An 18,919-nucleotide genomic window follows, 5' to 3' on the forward strand; every position below is an offset into this window, starting at 1 on the left:
TAGTGGAGGCAGGTGAAGAAACCGGGGTTGGGGGGGTTATCTGAGAGGGGACCAGAGAGAGTGAAAGGGAGAGGAGTTGAGAGAGACACAGTGTGCAGAAAGAGAGAGAGGGAGAGAATTGAGGAGGAAGAGTCGGGGAGAGGAAATGGTGAGGCCAGGTTGGAGGGGGAGGGGTGCAGAGGGAGTTAAACCCAGCTCCTGAGCTCAGGGCGCGGTGCCCTCCACTTCCCTGAGGACCAGGACTTGGGGCTGAGTCTGTCTCTCTCCAGCTCAGTTTCTCCAACACAAAGACACACAACAACATCGGTCACTCTGCTGCTCGGCACGCTTTAATCAACATTTTTATTGGTTACAAATGGAAGTGATGGATACAGTCAGTGGGATGGTGCCTTTTCTCACTGGCCCCTGAGTTGTGAGAAACATTGAAATGTTTCCCTGTAACCACCCTGTGGGATAAGGATGGACAAACCCAGCGCTACCCTCAGTCTGTTACCATAGCGACAGGCTGCTCCATCGCTGAAACACTGAACTGAAATGAGAAAATCCCGGATGGGATTAATGAAGGAATTTGATGGATGGATGGATTTGGGTGAAGGGATATTTCAGCACATTCTTCAGCTGCTGCCTGAACTTAGTCTGGGTCACGGCATAAATCGCGGTGTTTGTGCAGCAACTGAGGAGCTGCAGCATGAAGCCCAATTCCCGCATAAAGCCATCGAGATACACAGACCCATACCCAATATGCCACATCCGGTACAATATAGAAAACAACATTAACGTTGACCATAACAGGATGAAATTGGCTGAGATCACAAACAGTAAAATGATGGATTTTTTCCGGTTTCTCATTTCAGTGTCAGACTGAGCGTCCCCATTGGTGTGAGTGCGGAGTCTCCTGCGGGCTCTGCTGGTCACTACAATGTGTCTGACGGTGAGAACATTGAGCAGCAGAACCAGGAGAAATGGGACACACGGGGTTAGAATGTGGTGGAGGAACTCGATTGTGACCCAGACACTGGAGGATAGAACAGCGACTGTTACATCACAAAACCAGGGGTGGTTCACCAGCCGATACCGAGCCGTGAGCATAAAATACCAGGAAATGTTCTTTAAACAGCTCAGCACAGTCACTGCTCCCAGAACCACAGCCGCCGTCTTCTCACTGCAATATTTACTTTTCAGCTTCTGGCAACAAATGGCCACAAACCGATCAAAGGTGAAAGTGACGGTGAACCAGACAGAGCAGTCAGTGGCTGCATAAAGCAGGACGGCGTGGATATTACACACGGGGACGGAGTCCCTCAGGAAATAAAACTGTTCCCGATAAACAATGGGAATGTGTCTCAGGATGAGGTCGAGGATAATGACCAGGAGATCCGCCGCTGCCATGGCCCCCAGGTAACGTCTGACACATGGAGACAATCCTCAATCTTTATAAAGCAGGACGTAGATGGTCACTACGTTAACTGTGAGGAAGGAAAACAAACCCATTACCCATCAGCCTGGAGGCAAAGGGACCCGTTTGATCGGGGACCCAGTGAGATTTTCAAATGTGTCCCTGTATTCAGGGATTTATTAAAATAATTGGAGCTGGAATAACAAATGGGAAGGTTGGAATTACTGACAAAAAAGTGACATAAATCACAAGAAACCCTCCCTCCCAAGCACACAGAGACACATCCATAAGGACAGATGGTTTCTAGAACATTCCCACACACTCGATCACTCGAGAGCAGACACAGGTCACTCCTTCCCAATTCCTAATACGGAGGGTATCCTGAAGGATTCTCTCCCAGTTTCCTGAAGACAAACAGAGTTTGGGAATTTCTGTATTTTTGGTCTAAATTGTGGTCGATCCTGTGCCGTGAAGAAATGTAAACGCAGGGAAAACTTATTCCCCCCTTTAACCGCCTGAGGGGCCTTCGGAACAGTGTCTCCTTCTCCCTGGAACGGGATCTCTTCCCTCGGGATCTTATCGTTTGTTCAATTCACTGATGTCCGGCCGTTCACAAACAATGTCAGGGACAGAACGTTCCGGGGAATGTCAGTTATAGAATGTCGGGGACAGAACGTTCCGGGGAATGTCGGTTATAGAATGTTGGAGACAGAACGTTCCGGGGAATGTCAGTTATAGAATGTCGGGGACAGAACGTTCCGGGGAATGTCGGTTATAGAATGTCGGGGACAGAACGTTCCGGGGAATGGCAGTTATAGAATGTCGGGGACAGAACGTTCCGCGGAATGTCAGTTATAGAATGTTGGAGACAGAACGTTCCGGGGAATGTCACTTATAGAATGTCAGGGACAGAACGTTCCGGGGAATGTCAGTTATAGAATGTCGGGGACAGAACGTTCCGGGGAATGGCAGTTATAGAATGTCGGGGACAGAACGTTCCGGGGAATGGCAGTTATAGAATGTCGGGGACAGAACGTTCCGGGGAATGGCAGTTATAGAATGTCGGGGACAGAACGTTCCGGGGAATGGCAGTTATAGAATGTCGGGGACAGAACGTTCTGGGGAACTCCTTGGCCTGTCCATGACCTTTCCCCCCCATTCATCCCACCCTCCTCTTAGACCTATCACCTCTCTCCCACCTCCAACTCCCGATCACATTCCCAGCTCCCTTACCCCAGCCACTGCCCCCTCCCATTTATCCTTCAGCTCCCCAGCCCACAAGCCTCATTCCTGATGAAGAGTTTATTCCTGAAACGTTCATTCCCCTGCTCTTCGGATGCTGCCTGACCTGCTGTGCTTTTCCATCACCACATTCCCAGTCAGGAAACAGTCCGACACCGCCGTACTCACAGGATCGGGCCTGATGGTTAATTTAGATTAGATTAGATTAGATTACTTACAGTGTGGAAACAGGCCCTTCAGCCCAACAAGTCCACACTGACCCGCCGAAGAGCAACCCACCCAGACCCATTCCCCTACGTTTACCCCTTCACCTAACACTACGGACAATTTCCCATGGCCAATTCACCTAACTGCACATTTATTTTGGACTGTGGGGGGAAACTGGAGCACCCGGAGGAAACCCACGCAGACACGGGGAGAATGTGCAAACTCCACACAGTCAGTCGCCTGATTCGGGAATTGAACCCGGGTCTCTGGCGCTGTGAGGCAGCAGTGCTAACCACTGTGCCACCGTTCCACCCAGAATGTTTCCTGAAGCCCCATCACCATCCCTGGGTATATCCTGTCCCACCGGCAGGACAGACCCACCAGTGGTGGGGACACCCTGGGGTACAGTCAGGGAAGGAGTTACCCTGCAAATCCCCATCATTGATTCCAGAACCCAGGAAATCTCATAGTAACAGATCACACATGGTCAAGGAAATCGCCTGAGGGTGGTTATCTCCTGCCTCCCACCCCTCCTCTCGGTGATAACTCAGTTCCCCTCGATGTTGGAATCAAATCAGAGGCAGCTCTGAGGGTGACAAGGACACAGACTGTCCTCTGGGTGTGGGACGTCAATGTCCATCACCAGGAGTGTCCCCACAGGCCCCCCACTGCCTGAGCAGGGACAGTCTTCAATACACAACAACCAGACTGGGGGAAACATCTTCACCAAACTCCTTGTCCCAGAGGGATCTGTCCCTGACAGTATCTGGAGGAGCAGCCAGCACACAGTCCTGGTGGAGGGAAAGTCTCAGCCCCATATTTGACATACTCAAGATTAGTGTGTTGCTGGAAAAGCACAGCAGGTCAGGCAGCATCTGAGGAGCAGGAAAATCACCGTTTGGGGCAGCAAACCTTCATCACGAATGAGGCTGAGAGCCTCCGGGATGGAGAGATAAATCATATTAGGCGTACTGCTCACTGTGTGATGTGGCACTCCCTCCTGTGAAGTAGGACATACATCTAAAGGACTGAGCACATGGAAACTGACCATCCATGAGGCACTGTGGGCTAGTAACAGCTGCAGCATCAATGGCCTTCCCTCCATCATAAAGTCAGAAGTGGGCTATTCACTGATGGTTTCAAAATATTCAGCACCATTCACAACTGCACCGATACTGAAGCAGGCTATTCAGCCCATCAAGTGTTTGAAACAGGAACAGAATGAGGCCATTCAGCCATTGGAGGCTGTTACTCAGCGATTGGAGCAGATCTTTTAATCTCTCAGACCGCTCACACAGGAAATGGAAGGGAACATTCAGCATTTCAAAGCTGCTACACAGGAATACGGGGAGCTGTGTAGACCACAGCAGTGCATTGATCTATAAACCCAGACTAGATATCTGTCCAGGAATGGGAGCTGTGCAGAAATCAGCAGGGCACTAATGTGTAAACCTGAGAGAAATATCCATCCAGCACGGGGAGCTGCACCGACCACATCACGGCATTATCTATAAACCTCAACCAGATAGTCTGACCAGCACAGTGACCTGTGCAGTGATCACCCGGGAATTAATCTGTAAAAGAGGAGCAGTTACCGTCCCAGCATATGGGACTGTGTACACCAAACCAGGGCATTCATCTGTAACCCAGGAGCAGTTACCCTCCCAGCATGTAGGGCTGTGTACACCACCCCAGTACATTGATCTGTAACCCAGGAGCAGTTACCATCCCAGCATGTAGGGCTGTGTACCCCACCCCAGTGCATTGATCTGTAACACTGTATTAGATCACTGCCCAGTGTGGGGAAAACTAGCAGCCCGTGCTGGAAGTGACAGGATGTGCAGCTTCCACCCATTCACAGCTCCATATCCCCTATTGTGCCCTGACAAGGGGGTGTTGTGGGTGTGAACATCACTGCCAGAGAGAGATGGCGGGGGAATCAGTTTAAATATCACCGCATGGGAGTGGGTTGGGAAGTAGACAGAGAGGGGGAGACTGAGAGACAGTGTCATGGAAGGTTGTGTTCCCAGGTTTCAGAATGCTGAAATGTCAGCAATTCGATAGCATCCTGTAACATGAGCCAGTCTTCCCAGGAAAGATGGGAAAAAGAGATATTGATGTGAAGTCAGATGAACACTTGTTCTGCATCTCTGTAACTGGAATTGGTTTCAACAGAATATATGACTCATGGGGCAGATTCTAACAATAATTCATCTTTGCTTAATTTTCCTTGAGTGTGACAGAGGGACCGTCTGCACGAGGCTGAGCTATATCCTGGTGCTATCAATTCAAACTTACCTCATTAACTACCCACCCCACCCCATGATGTCCCTCTCATTCAATACTAGCCTGATTCTCCCATCCATCATGGCGGGTGGTACTCACCATCGCCCGGATGTCCCTGGATATTCAATGATCACTGGCGCTGGTGCCATCTTTAAAAGGCCAAGGGGCACACGGTTGAGCATTCTCTGTTTGGAGCTGCCCTGCACAGTTTACCTCGAGCATGGCAGATAAGGGGCACTTACATCACAGTTTGTCGACAGGGGCATGGAAGTCCTGGTGGAGGGGCTAGTATAGAGGGGGGCCATACCACCAGACACACCGAGCATGGTCTGAGCTCACCACCCAGTTCAGTGCAGTATCTGAGGTCTGAAGAAACATCCAGCAATACAGGATAAGCAGCAATAACCTTCCCCGCTCTGTCAGGATACAGCTCACCATATTCTCTCTGCTCCCTCACACTCACTGTATATCTGTTGTAGCACCTACTCCCCAAACAAGATTCATGCTCCACCACTCTCACTGCTCCGTGCAGCACTTTCTCTCTCTCTCTGTCTCTGTCTCTGTCTCTCTCTCTCTCGCTCCCTCCACGTTACCCCACTTCACTAAAAACACTGCATGGATACAACAAAGTGGACTGACTGCCTCCGGACACCTCACCTTGACCCCCTACCCACCTACACCAGCACTAACAGCAGGGCCCTCCCTCTCTCCCTCCTTTTCTCCCATTTCAGGAGAAACAGCCTGGAATAGGACAGAAAGGGCCTATCCGGGTGGTGGAATGCCCGATATCCGTTCCCTCAGCCCCTTCCCCCCCCCACCCCCGCCATGTGGGGAGGACCCTGGTACGAGCCGGAGAGGACCGTGACGCCTCGTGTGGAGATTCTGAAACATCCACGTCCCACCGACTGAGTAAGGTGCAATGTTCAGTGAAGGGCAATTCTCACTTTAAACCCACTGGCAGCTCTGTTTCCCCCCGGCACAACTTAGAAGCCGTGGCCCTGATACCATCTCCCTTTTGTGTCGCGCTGGTACAAATGGAATCCCCACGGTCTCGGTGGGCAGGAGGGTGGGCTCACAACACATCGTCACCACCACCTCCCAGGAAGGGAGCACGGAGGCTCCCTCCTACACCTCCCACTGTAAACAGCTCAGATACTGAAACTAATCTGTGACAGTTACTGCTCTCCTCATCTGTCCTGACATCTTCGACAATCTGTGCTCCTATACACCCAGCGCTCTCTGCTCCTGCAGCCCCTTTATAATGTCACAGCCTGTTTTAAACTGTCTTTCATTGTCTTTCCTACCAAAGTGTATCATCTCACACTGCTCTGCACTGATCCCCATCTGCCTTACACCTGAACACTACACCAACGTGTCACTGTCCTGTTAGAGTTCCACACTCTCCTCCATAGACTTCAGAGTTCTTCCAGGTTCGGTGCCATCTACAAACATTGAGATTGTTATAGCGTCACAGTCCCCACGAAACAACTGAAATCCTGCCCCACTTATGAGTGTGAGCAAGTGAAATACTGATATATTCCCAATACTGCTATGTTTAGTTTAAATTACCAGATGAGCACAATGTTGTGTCCTAACAATTGCTGTGTGTGTATCTGTGTGTCTCTGTGTGGGGCAGGTCTGGCAGTCTCTGTGGGACTTAAAGTGATGCAATGTCACCCTCTGCTGGCCTCCACACGCCACTGCACAGGCATTGGCAGAGGGTGAAAACCAACAGGGATTCATTCAGAGATGGGGAGGGAGAGGGCAGCTGCTTACTGGCACCATCCAAACTGATGTCTTATCCATGTACTGATCTAAATGTCCTTTAAACATTGTAACTGTCCCTGCTTTCACCACTTCCTCTGGAAGTTCATTCCACACCCAAGCCAGCTTCTGTCTAAAATAATTACCGCTCATGACTTTTGTAAATCTTTTTCCTCACACCTTAAAATATCCCTCAGTTTTGAATCCCCAACTCTAGGGAAAAGACATCAGCCCTTCAGCTTATCTGTACCCCTCATTATTTTGTAAACCTCTGTAAAGTTGCCCCTTAATCTCATCCTCTTCAGTGAAAAAAGTCTCAGCCTATCCAGCCACTCCTTATCGATCACTTCCTCTATTCCCAGCAACATCCAGATTACTCTCCTCTGAACCCTCTCCAGCTTAATAATATCAAGGTCAATAACATTAACGTGAAAAGTCAATGTATTTTATAAGTGTAGGGGAGACCAAAACTAGAGGGCATAGTTTAAAGGTGAGAGGTGAAACATTTAAAAGTTACCTAAGGGGCAGCTTTTTCACCCAGAGGGTGGTGTGCCTATGGAATGAGCGGGCAGGATGACCAGACTGGACACAGTATTCCAGAAGAGGTCTCACCAATGTCCTGTACAACCACAACATGACGTCCCAATTCCGATACTCAATGGTCTGCCCAATGAAGACATGTGTGTTAAACACCTTCTTAACCACACTATCTGTATGAGATGCAAATTTTAAAGGACTATGCCTGATGGCCTAGGTCTCTGTTCTGCAACACTACCAAGGGCCCTGCTTGTATAGATCCTGCTCTTGTTTGATTTACCAAATCCAATAGCTCGCATTAATCCAAACTAAGCTCCACTTGCCACTCTTCAACCCAGTGAGTGATGTTACCACGTACTCACCTTCCCCGTTTAATTTTAAAATTCCTTCCCCTCTGCAAGATGCCTTGATTCCGGCCTTGATTTTCACAAAGACCCTGAACTTGGGTTGCTTTGTATTGTTTGGGGGATGAGGGCCTGATTGTAGACACAGTCAGTGGGGAGGAGAGACTGGACAGTAATCAGCTGCCTTGTATCATTTCATAGTTTGAGGAAGAGGGCAGTCACACATGAGAGGTGGGTAATACTGATCCGTATTTTGAGGCCAAAAATTATGGCCTTTCTCTGTCTCTGTCTATTCAAGACCCTTCATTGTGCAGAGTGTGCCTGCAGGATTTCGTTCCCTAATATTGCAGACTACAGATAATAAACGATTAAAGATGGTCATAGTTAATTTCTAGGGCACAGCACGTGTACTCAACATCCTTCAGTTAAGACAAATACCTTGCATTTGTTTAACAACACAAAGTGTTTTGTGTAGTTCAATAATGGTAACCTAATTATAATAAATCCATACAAAGCTGAATGCTGTTACATAAAATTTGTGTATGGTAGTGTAATGGGTAGTGTCTCTGCCTCTGAGCTAGAGCTCGGCATTTTATTCCAGTACCTGAAGTTGTATGGTACTGTTCCTCGCTCTGAACTAGAAGATCTGGATTCAAGTCCTGCCTGTTGCAGAGGTATGTCACATCATGTCAGAACAGGTTGATGAACAAATACACAGGAGAATAATGTTACAGCTTTATGGGTATTGCTCAGTGAGTCTAGTGTCCCTACCTCCGGGCACAAACGTCTTGGTGTAAATCCCACAGAAGTGCCTCATGATACATCTGAACAAACTGATTAAAATGGATTTAGAATTGTGACCTGATGGAGAAGGAAGACGTGTCAGTATTGCATTTCAGAATTTAGGCCCAGGATGACTGAAAGTACAGCCATTCGTGTTGATTGGGGTCACATTTCGCAGCAGTAGCGGTTTATAATATCCGAACGGTTATGGATAGGGTGAGTAGTCAGGGTTTTTCCCCAGGTTAGGGGCGTCCAATACTAGAGGGTATTGGTGGAAAATGCATTCAGTTTAACACAGGTATTCTGAATAAATTCAACATTTTATTTTTTAATGACGCAGAGCCATGTAAACATATTTCAAATTGACCGAGACAATTTTCTGCTCAGGGTATGGCTGTGTATGACAGCAGCAATGATGCACCTACATGGAACAGGGAATGTGATGGAGACATAGTTTGGACAATGTACAAGGAGAACTCACATGGTCCAGTTTGGGAGAGGATGACCTTACTGTGTGATTCAACTCAGAGAGGGATAAAATGTAATCTGTCCGAGAAGGAATGACCTATTGCACTCTCTCTCCTTCATTGTTCCTCATCACAGCAATGTGTGCGAGCTAAAAAAACCTCTAAAGTCATCGTTACCATTCGTATTTTTATAGAATCCCTGCAGAGTTGAAACAGGCCCTTCGGCCAAACAAGTCCACACCAACCTTCCCAACCCATTCCCCTATATTTACCCCCGACTAATGCACCTAACCTAGAAATCCCTGGACACTATACTCAATTTAGCATGACCAAATCACCTAACCTACACAGTTTGAGCTGTGGTAGGAAACTGGATCACCCATTAGAAGCTCACACAGACAAGGGGAGAATGTGCAAACTCCACACGGACAGTCACCCAAGGCTGGAATCGAACCCAAGTCCATGGTGCTGTGAGACAGCAGTGCTAACCACCGTGCTTTCCTTTGGGTGATCCCTAACCAGAATTCACTGGAATCTCCTCACTGCCTAAAGCAAAGGGAATTCAGCCAAATCCAACTTCCCAGGATAGAACCGCATTGCTAGCAGCTATGTGAGTGCAATATCTTCAGAACCAGAATAACGTTTTGGACAATCTCAATTTTTACTTTTGTCATGAATTCCAGTAAGATCTGGACAAAGTTCTTTCAAGTTAAAAATGCAGAGATTTTGTTAACCTGTTTGTTTGTGTGTGTGTGCGTGTGTGTCGCAGTGTTTTAAACAGGAAAATATCGATTATATATTTGCAATACCCAAACACTTTTCCATTCATCTTTCCATCATAGCTTGAGTAACATTGCTGTGGATTATAAACGTGTTAAAGAAACTAGCCTGAGTTGTTGCTAAAACTGACCCTGACCCAGTCTGAGATGGATATCATCGACCATATCACCAACCTGGTTCCATTTGATATTTTTTTGTGAGCAGTGGAACATAGAACATAGAACATAGAACAATACAGCACAGAACAGGCCCTTCGGCCCACGATGTTGTGCCGAACTTCTAACCTAGATTAAGTACCCATCCATGTACCTATCCAAATGCCGCTTAAAGGTCGCCAATGATTCCGACTCTACCACTCCCACGGGCAGCGCATTCCATGCCCCCACCACTCTCTGGGTAAAGAACCCACCCCTGACATCTCCCCTATACCTTCCACCCTTCACCTTAAATTTATGTCCCCTTGTAACACTCTGTTGTACCCGGGGAAAAAGTTTCTGACTGTCTACTCTATCTATTCCTCTGATCATCTTATAAACCTCTATCAAGTCACTCCTCATCCTTCGCCGTTCCAATGAGAAAAGGCCGAGAACTCTCAACCTATCCTCGTACTACTTCCTCTCCATTCCAGGCAACATCCTGGTAAATCTTCTCTGCACCCTCTCCAAAGCTTCCACATCTTTCCTAAAGTGAGGCGACCAGAACTGCACACAGTACTCCAACTGTGGCCTAACCAAAGTCCTGTACAGCTGCAACATCACTTCACGACTCTTGAATTCAATCCCTCTGCTAATGAACGATAATACTCCATAGGCCTTCTTACAAACTCTATCCACCTGAGTGGCAACCTTCAAAGATCTATGTACATAGACCCCAAGATCCCTCTGTTCCTCCACCTGACTAAGAACCCTACCATTAACCCTGTATTCCGCATTCTTATTTGTTCTTCCAAAATGGACAACCTCACACTTGGCAGGGTTGAACTCCATCTGCCACTCCTCAGCCCAGCTCTGCATCATATCTAAGTCCCTCTGCAGCCGACAACAGCCCTCCTCACTGTCCACAACTCCACCTATCTTCGTATCATCTGCAAATTTACTGACCCACCCTTCGACTCCCTCATCTAAGTCATTAATAAAAATTACAAACAGCAGAGGACCCAGAACTGATCCCTGCGGAACTCCACTTGTAACTGGGCTCCAGGCTGAATATTTACCATCTACCACCACTCTCTGCCTTCGACCGGTTAGCCAGTTTTCTATCCAATTGGCCAAATTTCCCTCTATCCCATGCCTCCTGACTTTCCGCATAAGCCTACCATGGGGAACCTTATCAAATGCCTTACTAAAATCCATGTACACTACATCCACTGCTCTTCCCTCATCCACATGCTTGGTCACCTCCTCGAAGAATTCAATGAGACTTGTAAGGCCTGTTCTGCAATACTCCATCCAGTTCTGGTCACCCAGTTAACAGGGAGGATATTATTAAGCTGCAGGGCGTTCAGAAGAGATTTACCAGGATATTGCTGGGTATGGAAAGCTTAAGTTCTGAAAAATGGCTGGATCGGCTGAGTCTTTTTTCACTGGAGCCTGGAGGTTGAGACATGATGCTATAAAGATTTATGAAAAAAAATGAGATATATAGGTCGATTTCATGGCAGTTGCCATTTCCCCAGGATGGGGGAGTCTCAAGAGGCGGGGTCACATTTTTAAGGTTAGAGGAGAGAGATGTTCAAAAAAAGATACAGGGCAATTTGCGACACAGAGGGTGGTTTGAGTGTGGAATGAACTTCCTGAGAAAGGGGTTGATGTGGGTACAATTACAACATTTAAAAGATATTTGGATAAACAGGTGAATAGGGAAGGGTTAGAGTGATTTGGGCCATCTTCAGACAGCTGGGAAGAGTTTAGTTTTAGATTATGGTGAATATCAACTGAAGGGTCAGTTTCCATGCTGCATGGCTCTATGACAAGAATATGGTTTTATTCCATTATTGAAGAAAGGATCAGGCCTGGGTCCACGGATGTGCATCATCTTCAGAAACGATTTGGTTCAAAATATAGGAGTGATTGTGCGAATGTTTGTTGATGATCAAATGAATGGTGTCGTGGGCAGTAAATACGGTTATCAAAGGGGATCGTGACCAACTGGCCAGTGGACCAAGGAATGAAAGATGGAGTTTAATTCAGCTGTTGGATTTTGTTAAGACAAATCATGGAGGACTAATACAGTTAATGGAAGGGCTCTGGGCCGTATTGTCCAACAGAGAGAGAGACAGAGAGAGTGAGCAAGAGGTGCAGTTACATTGTTCCTTGGAAGTGGCATACCAGGTGGACAGGGTGGGGAAAGCGGCATTTGGCACATTTGCCGACATTGGCCAGCACTTTGTTACATACATTAGGTATATATTTGTAACATTGTCCTAAATATTTCCCTTGGGCAGAGGAGGCCACGGGGTGACCTTATAAAGCTTTACAAAACCATGCGGGGCCTAAGAATGGTGAATAACCAAGGGTAGGTGAGTCCAAAACTAGAGGGTATAAACGGGAGATGAGAGAGCAAGGATTTAAAGAGGGAGCTGAGGGGGAACATTATCTCCACAGGATGGTGCATAGATGGAACAGACTGCCTCAGGCACATGGGAGAAACAAGAACAATTACAACACGGAAAAGACATTTGGGCAGGTACATAGAGAGGAGAAGGTTTGAAGAGATAAGGGCCAAACGCAGGGAAATGAGACTCGTTCAGTTTAAGTAACATGGGCAGCATTGAAGAGTTGGACCACAGGTTCTGTTTCCATGCTGTATCACTCTGTATCCAGTTCAAGAGGATTACAGTACCGAAATAAAGCATGTTGTAGACACTGAAGCAATTTACAGCGATAGGGATGGTAATCTGGAGTGCAGTACATCTCAAATATGTGGAGGGACTAATCGGGAATGGAGCAAGTTACAGGGACAACTACTGTTATAGGAGTTAAAGATGACTGAAGACACTGGTGCACAAGCCATGCCATAGATACAGTGTTGCAGAGTAGTGAGTCTTCGTACAGTGTTGGAGCGAGAACGCAGAAGAGAAAGATTCCAGGCAGCATTCCCAACCTCTCATCGGAGGCCTGCTTTAACCTCTATGGTCCTGATGCTCACTAAGACAGCGCAGGCCTGGATTGATAACTCTGAACTCCCGATGCTGTCTCAGTGCAACATCGGTTAAAGTAGATGTGGTGATTGAGCATGGGGTGTGTCTATACTGTGTTCCCCTCCAGCACTGTATCTATATCATGTCTTGTTAGCCGATGCTTGGAGCCCACTCATTGCTCTCTGCTCTGTGCACTATGAGTGATCTTACCTTGCTGCAGGATTTATTGAAGGCTCAAGAACCCCCTGCCCTTCGTCTCTCTGGCTGACCAAGCATCTTCAAGGGAGTGATGGATGAGACACACAACAGTTCAGAAGTCTATTAGGTCAGGAACTTCCTGAGTACCTACAGGAGACAGAGAGATAGACAGAATGGGAAATTAGACTGATACAGTGAGGGTTACACAAGGAGAATGGAAATGAGCCCCACAGATATCTGGAAAATCCCAAACTCCATCCCTGGCCTGTGCTGTTGCGTTTCTCTGGAGTGGAGAATTCTGTTGGCTCAGGATCTGGAGTAGCTGCAAGAGTGAGAGACACTGACAGAGGCAGCAATTAGACCCACACAGTGAGGGATACCACATGGAGAGAGACAGTGATATCACCAGAGTGCTGGAAGACTTCAGGATCACATAATCATGTTGGAAGAATGGGTTTAGCTTCATGTATCAGTGCTCAGGGATGAGCAACCAGTGAGCAGATGAAGTGATGGCCTAGTAACATTATTGTTAGGGCATTTATCCAAAACCTCAGCTAATGTTCAGGGGAGGCAGGTTTGAATCCCATTATAAGATATGATGGAATTTAAAATCAATAATTTTAAAAATAGCAATAAACAATCCATAAACAAATATGAAACCATTGCTGATGTACAAAAATCACAATCCCTTAGGTTAGATTCCATACAGTGTGGAAACCGGCCTTTCGGCCCAACCAGTCCACGCCATCCCTCCGAAGAGTAACCCACTCAGACCCATCTCCCTCAACCTAATACACCAATTCGCCTGACCTGCACGTCTTGGGACTGTGGGAGGAAACCGGAGCATCCGGAGGCAATTCATGCAGACACGGGGAGAATGTGCAAACTCCACACAGTCGCCCGCGGCTGGGATCGAACCTGGGCCCCTGGTGCTGTGAGGCAGGAAGCTAATCACTGAGCCACCGTGCCGCCAACTTGTCCTGTCGACAACAAGACCTGATCATCCTCACGTGGTCTGCACGACATACCCACAGCAAAGTGTTTGCATCGCAATTGCCCTCTGAAATGGCCAAGCAAGTTATTCAGCTCATGGACAGCTAGGGCGGGGCAGTAAAGGCTGGTCAGCCAGAGACACCCACATCCCCTACCTGATTTATAAAAAAATCCAATAGAATGGTCACACTGGAACCGTGCTGGGACCAGTATCCTGGCCAATCATGTCAGTAGGTTTAAGGACAGGGCTTTAAACTGACAGAGAGGATGCAGGGACAGGGTCCAGGTGAAAGGAGCTTTCCAAATCCAAAGAGAAAAGGTGAAGCATCGGAACAGTATAGGGATGTGACTGAACGCAATCAGAAAGGAACAGGATGGGACAGCGATTAACTAAAACTGTACATCAGTGAAGGGGTTTGTGACAGGAAATTGTGGGAAAGAGTAAATCATGTTTTTTTTTTGAATGACAAAGTCTTATCAATAAGGCAGATGGATTTGTGACACTGAGATAAAAGAGGTTTAGACACCAGAGAGATATGGTTACAGGGTGAACAAAAGGTGGACATAAATATTCAATGGATCGCAACCTTGCGGAAACTCAGGCAAAATGGGTAACACTAACAATAATGGATAACAAAGGCATTACAGAGAAAGCATTTGGTCTCAGATCATGAAGTAGAGTCAGACTGAATGTAAATTCTGGCTACTACTTGCCGAGGACACAAGCAGCAGAACAGTTTTAGCAACCGAACAGCATTTCATTGCTCATCACTGCATTACACAGGAACTCATTTGAATTTTCAACAAACACATTGTGATAATTTTGGGAAAAGTCAATGTTCGCATAATGTGGGACAGTCACACTGGAAAGAGTGATATTGGAAGAGGAGTTCAGAGAATTAGTTTTCAGCGTTTCTTTGAACAATAAATTGTGCAACTGGCTCGGGACGGAACGATCTCAGAGCGACCGTTGTGTGATGAAACTTCGTGAATGAGTAATGTCACCTGCAGAGATCGTCTGCAAAATTGTGATAAAGTGCAGTTTAAAGAAATATAAAATTTTAAAGTGAATCACAGAAAGGACAAGATACAACTAGAAACAAAAATAACCAATGACATGAGTTTGAGACGAGAACTGACCAAGGTAAATAGGCTAAACAGACTGAAATATGTGCCTGTCAATGAACAGTGGAAAACATTTGAAGGAGCTGTGTAAAACACTCAACAAAAGGACATTCCACTGAAACAGACAAATTCTCAGCAAGAAATCTCCATCGGTCCCACACTCAAGTAAAAAGGATCATATTAGATTGTCGGGCTTAGAGGATCACCAAAAAGTACTTAAAATCCTGAAGTGAGAGAATGTTTTAGGAGTAAATTTTAAAGGGATTGCAAAGGGTCTGCTCGCAGGAGAAGGTCAGATGGAAGAGGGAATAATTGTCAAGGTTTTATGTCACAAAAGGAACAGGGAGAGGTCAAGGTGCTGGAGGTGGTGAGAGTGTTACAGAGAGTGGTCAGGGCCTGAACGGTGTTACAAAGCCAGTACGGATTGCTGCAGCTGGAGGGGTTTGCAGAGGTAGGGAGGGATATATGTACTTTTATTTATTCATTCATGGGATGTGGGGGTCACTGATTGGACCAACATTCTTTGCCCCACTACCAATTACCCAGAGTATAGCACAGTGTCAGCCATATTGCTGTGGGTCTGGTGTCACGTGCAGGCCAGACCAGGTTAGAATATCAGATGTTCTTCTCTAAAGGACCTAAGTGAACCAGATGAGTACTTCCTCCTGATCAACAATGTTTTTATGGTGGCCCCACCAATGACTTTTACAGCCACAACATGACATCCCAACTCTAACTCTCAATGCTCTGCCCAATGAAGGTAACCATCCCAAACACCTGCTTCACCAGCCTGTCTACCTGTGACACCACTTTGAAAACTCTGTGTACCTACGTCCCTGGGTCTCTGATTGATAACACTACCCAGGGTCCGAACATTATCTGTACAAGTCCCACCCTGGTTTGTTTCACCAAATTGGAACACTTCACATTTATCTGATTAAACTCCATCTGCTATTCTTCAGCCCACTATCCCAGCAGTACTGTTCATCCTGTTGTATCACAGATAACCTTCTTCACTGTCCACTTTACCACCAATTTCAGTGCCACCCCAAAAAACGTACTTACCACAAAACTAATATTCCCATCCAAACCATTGATCCAAATGACAAACAACAGGGGACCCACTACACCGCTGGTCACATGTCTCTAGTCAGAAACACAACATGTCTCCCATCACCCTCTGTCTCCTACCATCAAGCCCAATTTTGTATCCAGTCGACTAGCTCCTCCTGAATGCCATATCCTTTTACATTGATCTGAGCCTATTACCCAGTTTACCATACAGAACGTAGAACACAGAACAGTACAGTACAAGACCCTTTGGCCATGATGCCATGCCCATCTTTTACCCGATTGTAAGATCAAACTAACTTACATACCCTTCATTTTTTATCATCCATATGCCTATCCAAGAGTCTGTTAAATGTCCCATTCCACCCATCCACCACTCTCTGTGTAAAGAACCTAGATCTGAAATCTCCCCTTACCCATCCTCCAATCACCTTACAATTATGCCCCCTTGTACCATGTATGCCATGGGATAAAGAGGTGTCTCACTGTTCACTCTATCTTTGCCTCACACCATCTTGTTCACCTCTACCTAGTCACAGCGCACTCTTCTTCACTCCAATGAGAAAAGCCTTAGCTCCCTCAACCTTTCTTCATAAGACATGCTCTCCAGTCCAGGTAGCATCCTGGTAAATCTCCTCTTTATCTTCTCTAAAGCTTCCACATCCTTCCTGTAATGAAGGGATCAAAACTGAACACAATATTCTAATTGGCATCTAAACAGGGTTGTATAGAGCTGCAGCATAAATTCGTGGCTTTAAAACTAAATCCCCCAGCTAATGAAAGCCAATACATCATACTCTTTCCTAACAACACTATCAGCTTGGTGGCAAATTTGACGGATCTCTGGTCATGAAATCCAAGATCTATCTGTTCCTCCACACTATTCAGTATTCTGTCTTTACTCCTGTATTCTGCATTCAAGTCTCACCTTCCAAAATGCATCACTTCACACTTTTCCAGATGGACTTTCATCTGCCACTTGTCAGCCCAGCTCTGCATCATGTCATTGCCCCGTTGCAAACTCCAACAGTCCTCCACACTATTCACCACTCCACCAACACTTGTGTCATTGGCAAACTTACTTCCCCACTCTTCCACTCACACATCCATGTCATTCATAAAATCACAAAGAGCAGAGATTTTTTGTCCTCTCCCTGCAGAAAACCACTGGTCACCGAGCTCCAGGCTGAATGATTTCCATCTGTCATCACCCTCCATCTTGTATGGGCCAGGAATTCTGTATCCAGACAGGCAGGTTTCCATGTATCCCATGCCCTGTACTTTCTCAATGAGCCATAAATGTGTTTTGTCACATTCTCAAAGGATTCAATAAGATTTGTGAGGCATAACCTGTCCCTTACAAAGTCATGCTGACTCTCTGTAATAAACTATGGTTTTCCAAGGAATCATAAATCCTGACTCTCAGAGTCCTCTCCAATAATCTGCACAGCACAGCCAGAAGACTGACAGGTCTGTAGTTCCCAGGATTATCTCTATTCCCTTTCTTGAACAATGCATGGCTGATTCACCTAACCTGCTCATCTTTGGGCTGTGGGTGGAAACCGGATCACCTGTAGACATGGAGAGGATGTGCAAACTCCACACAGACAGTCGCCTACGGCTGGAATCGAAATCGTGTCCCAGATGCTGTGAGGCAGCAGTGCTAACCACTGAGCCACCGTGCTGCCCCATGTAACTCTCTGGAGCCTTGCTTCTGATCCTTGGTTCCTCAACGTTAAGTTAGCTTCCTTATTCCTCTTGACTAGGTGTTGTACATCCCTTGGAACCTTGTCAAATGCTTTGCTGAAGTCCATGCGGATAACGTTGACTGCTCTGCCTTCATTTATCTCTTGGCCAACTTCTCAAAGAGTTAATCCGGATTGTGAAATACTGTTTTCCACTCACAAAGCTATGCTGACTATCTCTAATCAGCCCTTGCCATTCGAAATATATGCAGCTCCTTTCGCTCAGAATCTCCTCCAATAACTTACCCAGCACTGGGCTCACTGGGTTGTAATTTCCTGGTGTTTCCCTGCAGCCCTTAAGTGATGGAATAGCATTAGCCACCCTCCAGTCTTCTGGTAACTCATTGTGTCTGTTGATAATATAAATATCTCTGTTAGACACACCGCAATCTCTTCCCAAGCTTCCCAAAATATTCAAGGATAGACATAATGAGCTACTGAGGATTGATCTACCTTTATTTGTTTTAAGATTACAGCACTTTCTCATCTGCTGAGGATTCTTTCCAAGACATCGCTATTTATTTCCCCAAGTTCCCGAGCTTCCATGTCTTTCGCCACAGTAAATTCTGACAACACTATTTTGTCTAATATCTCAACCACCTCCTGACAGTTAAGGTGCCCTATTCTTTACCAAGTTACTCTTTAGCCCTTATTGAAACTTGTGTAAAGGTTTCTGAAAATTCAAATAAACCGCATCCTCGGTACAGCCACTCCGACACCCGTATCTATACTGCCATTTATATCCTCACCAATAAAAATAAAATCCAACAGGCTCAAAAACACATTCTCTTTTTACTAAAAGTGTTTCTAAGGGTCCAGTTATTGTTCATTGACATATCCTT

At 46.4% G+C, this 18,919-nt stretch overlaps 1 long non-coding RNA gene across 2 annotated transcripts in view; it reads right to left on the reverse strand.

Moving 5' to 3' along the window:
• Nucleotides 1-312: 312 nt before the first annotated feature.
• The window catches only part of LOC148146674 (uncharacterized), a 49,502-nt gene continuing 30,895 nt past the window's right edge, over nt 313-18,919 (reverse strand). The window contains exons 3-5 of one of the 2 annotated variants that reach the window (XR_015760661.1): nt 18,324-18,427; nt 13,156-13,290; nt 313-1,466 (exon numbers count right to left, since the gene is read on the reverse strand). This is a non-coding gene — a long non-coding RNA (uncharacterized LOC148146674). The remainder of the gene's footprint in view (nt 1,467-13,155; nt 13,291-18,323; nt 18,428-18,919) is intronic. The other variant, XR_015760660.1, reaches the window with a different exon arrangement.

The sequence above is a fragment of the Chiloscyllium plagiosum genome, unplaced genomic scaffold, assembly GCF_037043375.1.
Source record: "Chiloscyllium plagiosum isolate Xiang-an unplaced genomic scaffold, Cpla_swu_hap1 HiC_scaffold_20, whole genome shotgun sequence".
In the NCBI taxonomy this organism is placed as follows: Eukaryota; Metazoa; Chordata; class Chondrichthyes; order Orectolobiformes; family Hemiscylliidae; genus Chiloscyllium; species Chiloscyllium plagiosum.